A 10,985-nucleotide genomic window follows, 5' to 3' on the forward strand; every position below is an offset into this window, starting at 1 on the left:
GAGATGGGATCTCACTCTTGCTCAGGCTGGTCTTGAACTCCTGAGCTCAACCAATCTGCCTGTCTTGGCCTCCCAGAATGCTCAGGTCACAAGCGTGAGCCACTGTGCCAGCTGATCTCTTCCTCCTTTCAGGAAACTTCACCTCATCCCATGGGCTGACCTAAGGCTGGAAGTGCCCATCCTAGCAGACATCTGTAGAACACATCTCATGAATCAGCAGGCTGTGGTCCGAGGTAGGCAGCCAGAGCTAGTCCCCTAGCTCTCGGACAGTTCAAGAGCCTTGGCACTGAAAATTCAAAAGCACAGTCCGGGGGTGGTGGCCTCAGCCTCCAGGCTCTGACTCCTAGGGTGTATCTGTTACAGAGCTCCCACTTGTATCAAGACCCAAAACAACAGCTTCAAACTGCCCCATTCCAAGCCTCGGACCAGGCAGCAACCCCATGCTGGTCTCTGAACATAGAAGAGAGAAAACAAAAGGATTTAGGGTTTTCTGTGCCATGAACCCCAGGAGCCAGCTTGGAAGGAGGGTCCCCTCTTCTGATTATATATATCAACGAAAATGTGTTCTATATCACACAGTCAGGTTTGGAGGTCATTACCAAAATCAAAAACAATTTTACAAAATGAATTCATCATCAGAACATATATATCTTCTAAAGCTGCCATCCCCAACTCTCAAGTCATGGAGTGGTACTGATTCTATCTGTGGCCCATTAGGAACTGAGCACACAGCAGGAGGTGAGTGGTGTCCACCAAGCGAAGCTTCATCTATGTTTACCGCTGCCCCCCATCACTCCCATCACCAGCTGAGCTCTGCCTCCGGTCAGATCAGCTCCAGCATTAGATTCTCATTAGACTGTGAACCCTACTATAAACTGTACAAGGAGCAGATTGGGTGCTCCTTATGAGAATCTAATGCCCAGTGATCTAAGGAGGAGTTGAGGTGGTGACGCTAGCACCCGGTGCTGCTGCAAATACAAATTATTATTAGCAGAGAGTTTTGGTGCACAGAGACCATAGCAAATCAATTGCTTGCAGACGCATATCAAAGCCATCCTCCCCCACCTCCACACCCAGTCCATGGAAAAACTGTCTTCCATGAAACCAGTCCCTGGTGCCAAAAAAGGTGGAGACTGCAGCTCTAAATAAAAGGCACATACATCCCTCTGTTATGTCTTGGTCACAGCATAAATTGGGATGTGTTAGATCAGATAGAAGTGACCTGGGGTGATAAAAATAACCATGCACATATCATAGAAAGTTTCTTATTTTCTTCTTTCTCTTAATGTTTTTCTTTCTTCTTGACTCAACCTTTGCCTTAAGAGGAGCTCTTCAAGGCTTCTGCAGGCTCAGCCTCATCATATCATTGGCTTGGAAACAGCTTCTGACCCTTACATGGGTCCCTCCAAAAACTGGGAAGACCCCAGGAAACTTTATAATCCTAAAATAAATTCACATTTATTTATAGAGAAAAAGTTGTCTTCTGATTCTCAAAAACTTAGATTTTAAATGAAGTAATTTTCTTAGGAAAATAATGCAAGATTATTGTAAACAATTTAGAGATCGCATATAATAAACCAAAGAAGAAAATAAAATGAATCGTATTCTATCCTCCAGCCATTGCCATCCTCCACCCTTTGGGGTATCCCTACCTTTTAGGATATGTGGAGGGGAGAGGTGTCTGTGTATAGTAACTTCATATTATACCTATTCCATTTTTTCCCTTTTTTATTACCTGTATATCATATATATTCTCCTTATATTATTACATATTCTTCTGTGACATTTCTAAAGGCTGCTGAATGTTTTGCTTTTTGATGTATTATTTCTTGTTTAACCAGTTCCATCTTATTAGCCAATTAGTTTGTTTCCAACTTTTTCTCATTAAAAAAGAAAAAAAAAAAAGAGCTGCAAGAAATGTCCTTGTAGCTCTATCTCTGCTGGCATCCCTGATTCTTTCCTTGGGGTAAATCTTTAGGCCTGAAATTGCTTGCTATGGTAACACAGACAGCTGTTGCCAAATAGTCCTCGGAAGAGGCTGCCCCCCAGCTGTGGGTCAGATGTCTTCTTAGCAGACCCAGAAATGACAAATCTAAGATTAAGTCAGGAGCTATTACTTCCCCAAGTTGGTTTTCTCTTTCCTCTTCCAGCATATACTTTGAAAAAAGGTTTGGGTGAGATATTGCTGTTTTCATTCTATAGAGAAAAGGATTTGCTGCTCAGAAAAATTCTTAAGCTCATGCTCGAGTGAGGACAGGGACGGAGAGGGCTTTCTGGAAATGCTTTCCACTCCATGTCTTCACGCACGCCTGGCCTTTATTAAGCGGATCCTTTGGTCTTCTCTAGAATCCCTTCACCCATGCAAAGGCCCTGGTAAGCCAGGAGAGATGGTCAGGGAGCTCTTTCCAAGAGGCAGTGCTACAAATCCACATGTCAGGGGTTCCTTTCCCAGACCATAGAGGCTCAGTGTGGCCTGGGGAAAGTGCCCTCCCACTCATGTGCCCGTAATGCTGCTGCCCCAGAGCAGAGTGGTGCTGCCGGCAGCCTCCTGGGAGCCTCTGCCGCCTGTTTGACAAAGCAAGGTCCCTTCCTGGCGCTGGTGGCCTTCCCACTTCAGCAGCTATTTGGATGGCTGGAATGTGTAAGGCCTGGGGTGTCCTTGAAGCAAGCAGGACAAATAGGGACGCAACAGCCCCTTCCCATCTGGGAGCCGAGGCTCCTTTAATTTGGAGACCTTAAAAGGCGTGAGGACCAGGGCTGGTTCTTATCTCCCAGGCCTGGCTGGTGCTCCGGGCATGCCTTATTTATAGCTCCGCGGGCGAGAGCAGCGCAGCTGGCCAGCAGCTGCACACTTGATGCCATCAGCCAGGCAGTCTGCCTGCACTGTCCCTGCTGGTCCGGCGGGAAGGCAGAAGACAGGGCCCTGACACCACAGGTAAGAGCTGACAGTTCGTCCCTTCTCTCTCCCTCGCCATCCTTCGCAGCCTGTGTCTGCAGCCAGGCCTAGGCACCAGCTGAGTAGGCTTAGCGCTCTGAGCAGAGGGAATGTCCGGGTCCTAGGAGGGAGCTCTCGGGCACTGTGAGCTGGCCGCCCCTCCAGCAGCCTGGCAGCTGGCTTGCCCTGAGAACAAACCAGCTCTGCCCAGAGCTGCCTGAACAGAGAGACGCGGGCACCCCTTGTTCATCTCACCCTCTCTCAGCGGGAAGCAGTTTGGAACACCGGAAAACTATTTTTTGAAGGAGAAAGAAAAAGAAGATGAAAAATTACAAAATAAACATTGGAAAGGGGAAAAACCACAGTGCACTTGGGCTTTTTCTCCGTGACAGAATTTCCGGATGGCCTGGGGTGAAAAGGCAAATTACTGATGCGTCCGATTACTCTGGGAAAGTATGTTTATACAAGATGACTTGTTAGGGCTGATGGTTTGAAAGTCCAGAGAGCTATTGCATGCTTTAAAAAGGAAATGCATGAATATTTTACTAATTTCCAGAGCAAGGCGTCTGCCAAGACCCACAGTCCTGAGTAATGCTCTGGCCAATTGTGTAATGATCTCAATATTGATAGAATGCCACATACATTAACAATAGTTATCAAACACAGTATATAAACATCCTCTAGCCAGATTCCACGCAAGGCACTTTATCTCTTCAAACCTACAAAGAAAAAAGAAAGTTGCCAGGCCAGTTTCTAAGAAAAATAATTCTGAGGTCTAAAGATAGTATTACTACACCTCTGTTATAAGCTAATACTACTTTATCTTGTATTGGCTGCATGTCAGTTTGCTATTGTTTTATTTGTTCCTTGAGGATTACTCTTTGAATTTTGTTTTATTGCTAGACTTTTTTATTGTATTGATGTCAGGTGGCTACAAAGACCCCAGCCCTGGTTTGTTCGGGCTTTCCCTGGGCACCAGTAGCAAGTGATTCCCAGAAACTGAAAGCTCTTTGACTCAACCCACACAAAACCACAAAGCAAGCAAGAGCAAGCTAACAGTACAGTTTTCATTTCTTTTTAAGCAAAAAGTACACTCCAAACAGGGGAATGGGTCTCCCTCTCCCTCAAGAGTGAGAGGACCCCTTTACAAACTTTCTCCCTTGTATTGGTTCCCTAATCCTTAGCTTTGTTCCGCCTATTTCTAATGTTTATGCATTTCTTAACTTATAATTATGCATTAGCTATGTTATAAAACTTCTATCCTATAATAGTTCCCACAATTCCATTTTTAATTATATACAAGGATGGTGGCAAATGTAAATGATATTACAACGAAGGACATGACATTCAAAAAGGTCAACTTTAGGCTGCCCTACTCAGGACTGCGCCTGCTTGTAAACCACAGGTGCACTTACATTCTGACACCTAGCTCGCATGGTCTGCTAGGCACCCGTCTTGGGGGGCCTGTTGTCCAATGAGAGCTCTGTAAGCTGTACGGAAACATCTTAGAGTTAGGCAGTTTCCTATCTATCAGGAACTGCCGTTTGTTCTCCTTATTCTTGTTTCTATTTTATGTTTTACTTTTCCTTCTCTCACCCTGTTCTCTGTGGGTAACTATTGACACATAATATTTTATATATTTAGGGGGTAATGTGAGCATTACATGTGTAGAGTATATAATGATTGACGCAGGATATTTAGAGTAGCCAAGATGTGGTGTGGCAAAGTCCATGACATTTTGAGATCCATCCCACTGTACAAAAGTTTTTTAGCACAAAAGTGTAACCATTCAAATGGTTACATTTTGTATACTTTTCTAATATTAAAAAACTACTTTAATATATAACTTCCATGGAAAATTGCCTATTTTCCCACACAAGTTTTCCCTGCTACCCACTCACCATCTTGCCTACCTTTCAGCACATTTCACGCTCTTGGATTTCATTGTTCTGTTTCTGCTTCCAAAGTTCTCTACAAACATCAGATCCCCGAGGCCAGGCTGGGTCACATGAGGACCTACACTGATCTTGAAACTTTTCATATTTTCATTATATGAAATAAATTAAAAAAATTATTTATCAATAAGTTAGAGACTGATGTTAAGTCATCCTTTCCCCACCAAAGAAAGATGTGAAATAATATTAATAGCGTCTATGTTTCCATTTGTTTTCTCTTATGCTCACCATACATTAAAAAATACAGGCCATGGGGCGGCACCTGTGACTCAGTGAGTAGGGTGCTGGCCCCATATACCAAGGGTGACGGGTTCAAACATGGCCCCAGCCAAACTGCAACAAAAAAATAGCCAGGTGTTGTGGCAGGCACCTGTAGTCCCGGCTACTCTGGAGGCTGAGGCAGGAGAATCGCCTAAGCCCAGGAGTTAGAGGTTACTGTGAGCTGTGATGCCAGAGAACTCTAACGAGGGCAATAAAGTAAGACTCTTGTCTCTAAAAATAAATAAATAAATAAATAAATAAATAAATATAGACCAGAAGAGAGAAGAAAATGGAAAATCTCTTGTTGTCCTACTTTTCAAACCAATCTTCACAGTTTATTGTTTCTCTTAACTATTTATTGCTTCTAAGATGTCCTGGATTGAAAGGCCAATCCTCAATTTAGTAACAGGTTTCAAAAAGGAAAAAATCCCAATATGTTGTACAAATTGATGTATTTTAAGATGAAATCCAAAACATTACATCATGGGGAGAAGAAATATAAATTATATTTAAAGGATATAAAAATTAGGTCGTTTGGTAATGTATCTTTAGTTCAAATTATGGTCAATGTCTCTTATTGTCTATTCAAAATCTTATTCTTTGAAAATTGGTGATTTCTATATGACATTATAAAATATATGTATTAAAATAATAATAGTTGGATAATGGGGAGTAAAAAGGATAAAGGGAGATTAAATAATAATATATGTATTAAAATATTCATAATAGTTGGATAAATGGGGAGTAAAAAGGATAAAGGGAGATGGAGACAAGAAATTCTATTAGAACATACCAATATAACAACAGATCAGATCATGCTCTATTAACTGCTCCCTTTGAACCACAAAAAATTCAGCATCCTGTGCCTTAGTTTTCATGCACCCCCCAAAATGTGTTTTACTGATTGTTTTCCTCATTACTATTGAATTATCATCACTTCATCACTTAGTCTGCAATATACTGAAATACAGAGAAAATGGAAATAAACAAACATAAGTTCTGAGTGATTTGATGTGTAACAGATATATGTCACAAATATCATAATGTTGGGGGCTGGAAGTAATGGCTCACACCTGTAATCCAAGCACTCTGGGAGGCCAAGGTGGATGGGTTGCTTGAGCTCAGAAGTTCGAGACCAGCCTGAGCAAGAGTGAGACCCTGGCTCTACTAAAAATACAAAAACTGGGTGAGCATTGTGGCAGGTGCGTGTAGTCCTAACTACTACGGAATCTGAAGCAAGAGAATTGCTTGAGCCCAAGAGTTTGAGGATGCTGTGGGCTATGATGATACCAAGGCATTCTACCCAGGTAACAGAGTAAAACTCTGTCAAAAACAAAAACAAAAAATCATAATTTTTAAGTGTAAACTATATAAAAAGAAAACCAATTTTAACTTGGAGGCAGTTTTTATAAGTTGGGGATTCATTTGAATTTAAGAGATACATTTTAGATAGAGGAAGAAGAAAAATTCATTTTAACACAGGGATTTTGTTGCAGTTAAAAAGTAATGCTGAAAAACTAAGCTAACGTAAATCCAGATGAAGCCAACAACACATAAAATATGCTGGATATATTTCATTAAGGAGGATCATATAATCAGATATGTAGGAGAAAGTACAAGATATTCATTTTTTTTGTTTTGGTTTTTTTGCAGTTTTTAGCCAGGGCGGGTTTGAACCCACCACCTCTGGTATATGGGGCTGGTGCCCTACTCTTTTGCACCACAGGCGCAGCCCAATTTTTTTTTTTCATTTTGGTCTTTAAGAAGTAAGTGTTCAGAACAGAGGCAGGGTCTAATCAGTGTTAAGGGAAAACCACCATAGTGCTTTCTGCCTGGTCTCAATTCTGTGTAGATAACTCTAAAGTAAATATCAGTTCTGAAAGGTATAAGCAGCTGGCCAGGCGACCAGAGCAGTGAAGTTCAGCCTCGGTTTATTAAAAGGGACAGCCACCCTCCAGGGCAGTGCAAAGGTGGTAACTGCACCTGTGGGCAGTTAGAGATCCCTTTTATATGGGGCCATGGTGTGGGTGGTCAAATTCCACAGCTTGCCTGAGGGTTTTGGTGGGTAAAGGTCCTTTGGCATGAATGTCTTTGTGGGTAGATCTAACTAGATCGCTTGTGTTCTTTGTTGAGGGGGAGAAGGGTTTCTGTAGGGAAACGTTAAGCCCCCCACCAACAAGTTCATGGTTTAATATTGTTAGGGTGGAAAGTTTTGTGGGTGCCCCACGCAGGAGAAGAAAAAAATTCTCTAGAGCAAGATTAGGAGATAAGAGTATAGACTTCATTTTATCTTAGAAAGAGAAAGGGTGTGACAGATTGCAAGAGAGTGGGAAAGAGAGAGAGAGAGAAGAGGGAGATGGCATGACATCTCAAAGAAAGAAAGCATGCCCGTAGTTGAGATCTAGTGAATAGCTGAATATAAGGGGGGACAAAAAAGGTAATTGCGACCAAATCACAAGGTATTTTGGATGTGCATGCTGTGACCATTTTTCTTCTAGCAAGGTTGAAGCAGACGTTTTCCCAGCTGTTTCCAGTCTTGAGATCTGATGTTTATACGCCATTGTTCAGGACACTCAGGAACCACTTGACGCTAAAGGAACAAATTCCAAAAGGCAGATTTAGTCAATAGATCTAGAGATTGTGAAGAAAATTTATATTTCCTTTTGGTCTGTGAAAATTTATATTTCCTTTAATGGCTTGTGAAAACAGCAATCCACGGGGTACCCTGCAGGAGAATTTACAGGATTGATCTTTTAACGGTTACTAGCAAATTGCAGGATTAGGTCTGTTCATGTTATTTTTGTAATTTTCACAAGGACAACCTTTTCAATATGAATGCAAAATAAAAAATGACAAGATGAGATTATTTTACCCCAACTCATATCCTTTGTAGGAAGATAGAATGGATTAGATGAAAGCACATAGGGTTATATGACGTTACATATACGTAATACTATGTAATTATTAAAACTGACAAGCAGGGCAGTTGTTCAGAAGTTGAGTATAGTTAAATGAATTATGATGTAGCCATGGTATGGAATGCATGTAAACATCAATGATAAAGTTAGCATGGACTTTTTTAATTTTTAAAAGTCAAAATATAAAAAAAGTACAATAGGGTGGCATCTGTGGCTCAAAGAAGTAGGACATCGGCCGCATATGCCGGAGGCGGCGGGTTCAAACCCAGCCTCGGCCAAAACTTCCAAAATAAAAAGTACAATGATGATCTCAACTGAAAAAATATAGCAAATTGTTCCTGAGAGATAAGATTAGTAGTAATTTTACATTTTTCTCTGCATTTTAAATAATTTACTAAATTTTCTATGCTCAAACTAAGCATGGAAGTTTTGGAATTGCAAAATTCCATGCAAATTCTAAGTATTACCACCAGTGATAAAAATGGTAAGTAACCAACCAGAAAGATTCAATTCTTAAAAACAACAGAGAAAATAGGAGGGCATGGGAGGAGTATCGCTTGAACCTAGGAATTCTAGACTAGCCTGGGAAGTATATCAAGACCTTATCTCAAAAAAAAAAAGCCTCAAATTTTTCGAATGATCATTAAATCTATCCAGGAATTATATAGTAATGCATTTAACATAGTCTTACAAATAGGTGCTATTATTTATTTCTATTATTATTGCTATTTTCAGATAAGAAAACTGAGGCTTGGAACTCTGTTATTTACTGCAGAAGGTGGAACCAGGTTAAAGATAAGGTCTCCCTTGCTTCAAGGACTTTGCAATGTAGTTGGCCTTAGATTTGAATAGTCAAAGAGCAATCCTAAAGCCATATGCAATCGACAGTATGGTTTGAATGGCATAAGTGTACGTCCCGGGCATTGAGGGCAACAGAATGAAATGCTTGGGATAAAGTTTACATAAGCAGAGTCATGGAGTCTGGAGGAAAGGAAGAATTATGGAAGGCTCAAAACATTGCAGGTGGGGAAGACTGTGCATGATATGGAGATGGAAAGTGATAGGATTCATGTATTGGAAATACGCTAAATGTATTCCATGGGTAGAAGGTAATGACTTAGGGACAAGAGCTGCCTCACTTCTCTTTGGGACGTTTCTAAAGCCTGTGAACTAAAATACAATTTTAAGCACTCTTGGTTGACTGAATGGACCCCTCTTGGTCAAGGAGAACCTAGAAGGCCCCAAAGCTGAAGGAGATCAAACATGCCTCTTTCACCCCCTTCCCTTCTTGGAGATGTCCTTTGTAATTCATTAACAGGCCTAAAGCCATGCAAGACAAAGCTTACATCATACCAGCAAATCCTCATTTTTTTTTTTTCGAGACAGAGTCTTACTTTGTCACCCTTGGTAGAGTGCTGTGGCATCACAGCTCACAGCAACCTCAAACTCTTGGGCTCAAGTGATTCCCATACCTCAGCCTCCCAAGTAGCTGGGACTACAGGCGCCCACCATGATGTCCAGCTAATTTTTCTATTTTTAGTAGAAACAGATTCTTGCTCTTGCTTATGCTGGCTGATCTTGAACTCCTGAGCCCAAGGGATCCTCCCACCACAGCTTTCTGGAGTGCTGAGATTACCGGCATGAGTAACAGTGCCTGGCCTATACATTCCTTTTTGAAAAGCTGTCCTATTTTGTCCAGAAACTTTTAATTAACTTACTAGGAAGCAGAAACATTTTGCTCTCTTTAAATATCATTTAGGAAATAAAAAAAGCAAGTGAAAAAGAATAATTTCCTTGCTTCAAACCCCAACTTTAATTACAGAAGAACCTCTGTAGCTGACCACCTCCCTACATTGCCCACCTCCTTATGTTGACCTAATTTTCATAGATTGGACATGCACCATATCTACGTATTCAGTATAGTAAGCCTAGTGTCTTATGTTGACCACCTCTGTCATGTTGACCAGTTGGCTGCAGTTCCTTGACTGGTCAACTTACAGAGTTTCTATTATACATTGAATTGAGACCCAATGGCCAAGTATTATGCCTTTTCAGTCCCCAAATCAAGACTTTCAGATAAGTTAGGTTCAGTGAGTAAACAGTAACATATGTAAGACATAAAACTGAGACTTGGACACGTCGTGAGACAAATTACTTTCAGGTGCTGCTCTATCTACTGCAAATTAAAAATGCGAAAATCCTATGGGCAGGTGCACAGGGGATCATCCGACTGAGGGAAGAAATATTCACAGCCACAATTCCTTATGTATAAATACTCTCAGGGGGAGAACTCTGCAAGCAGCAAGGCTGAGTGGGGTGAGGACCATCTAATTAAAATGGGGCCCTCAACAAGTCAGATGTGTTTGGGGCGGAAATCTCAGTAGGTGCTCCATGTGAGACATGGAAAGAATTTCTCTGGGCTAAGATTAGGATATAAAAGTATGGACTTTATTTTATCTTAGAAAGAGACAGGGAGTGAGAGGGGAAAGAGAGAGAAAAAGCAGGGAGACGGCCTTGCATCCCAAAGAAAGTAAGGACGCCCACAGTTGAGGGCATGCAGTTGCTGGATTTCAGGGCGACCAAAAGTAACTGCAGCCAAATTCACAAGGTATCAGGATGCAAACGTGGTGTCTTTTTCCTCTGGCAAAGTTGAAGACAGACATTGTTCCAGATGTTTCCAGTCCTGAGCCCTGATAGTTCAAATCCTACTGTTCCTGTGGGAGTTTTTCAGGAATAAATTATAAATTCTGGTTAAGAGGTCTGGCAATTGTAAAGAAAATTTATGGGCTCGGCACCTATAGCTCAACCGGCTAAGGCGCCAGCCATGTACACCTAAGGTGGTGAGTTCGAATCCCCAGCCCGGACCCGCCAAACAACAATGACGGCTGCAACCAAAAAATAGCCGGGCGTTGTGGC

General features: G+C 41.5%; 1 protein-coding gene across 1 annotated transcript in view; it reads left to right on the forward strand.

Moving 5' to 3' along the window:
• Nucleotides 1–2,574: 2,574 nt before the first annotated feature.
• FHL2 (four and a half LIM domains 2) overlaps nucleotides 2,575–10,985 on the forward strand; it is a 72,482-nt gene continuing 64,071 nt past the window's right edge. Inside the window, exon 1 of the mRNA XM_003794315.2 lies at nucleotides 2,575–2,935. The gene's annotated coding sequence lies outside the window, so the exon portion shown is untranslated. The remainder of the gene's footprint in view (nucleotides 2,936–10,985) is intronic.

Source organism: Otolemur garnettii, unplaced genomic scaffold, assembly GCF_000181295.1.
Source record: "Otolemur garnettii isolate 467f Iridium unplaced genomic scaffold, OtoGar3 scaffold00079, whole genome shotgun sequence".
Classification (NCBI taxonomy): Eukaryota; Metazoa; Chordata; class Mammalia; order Primates; family Galagidae; genus Otolemur; species Otolemur garnettii.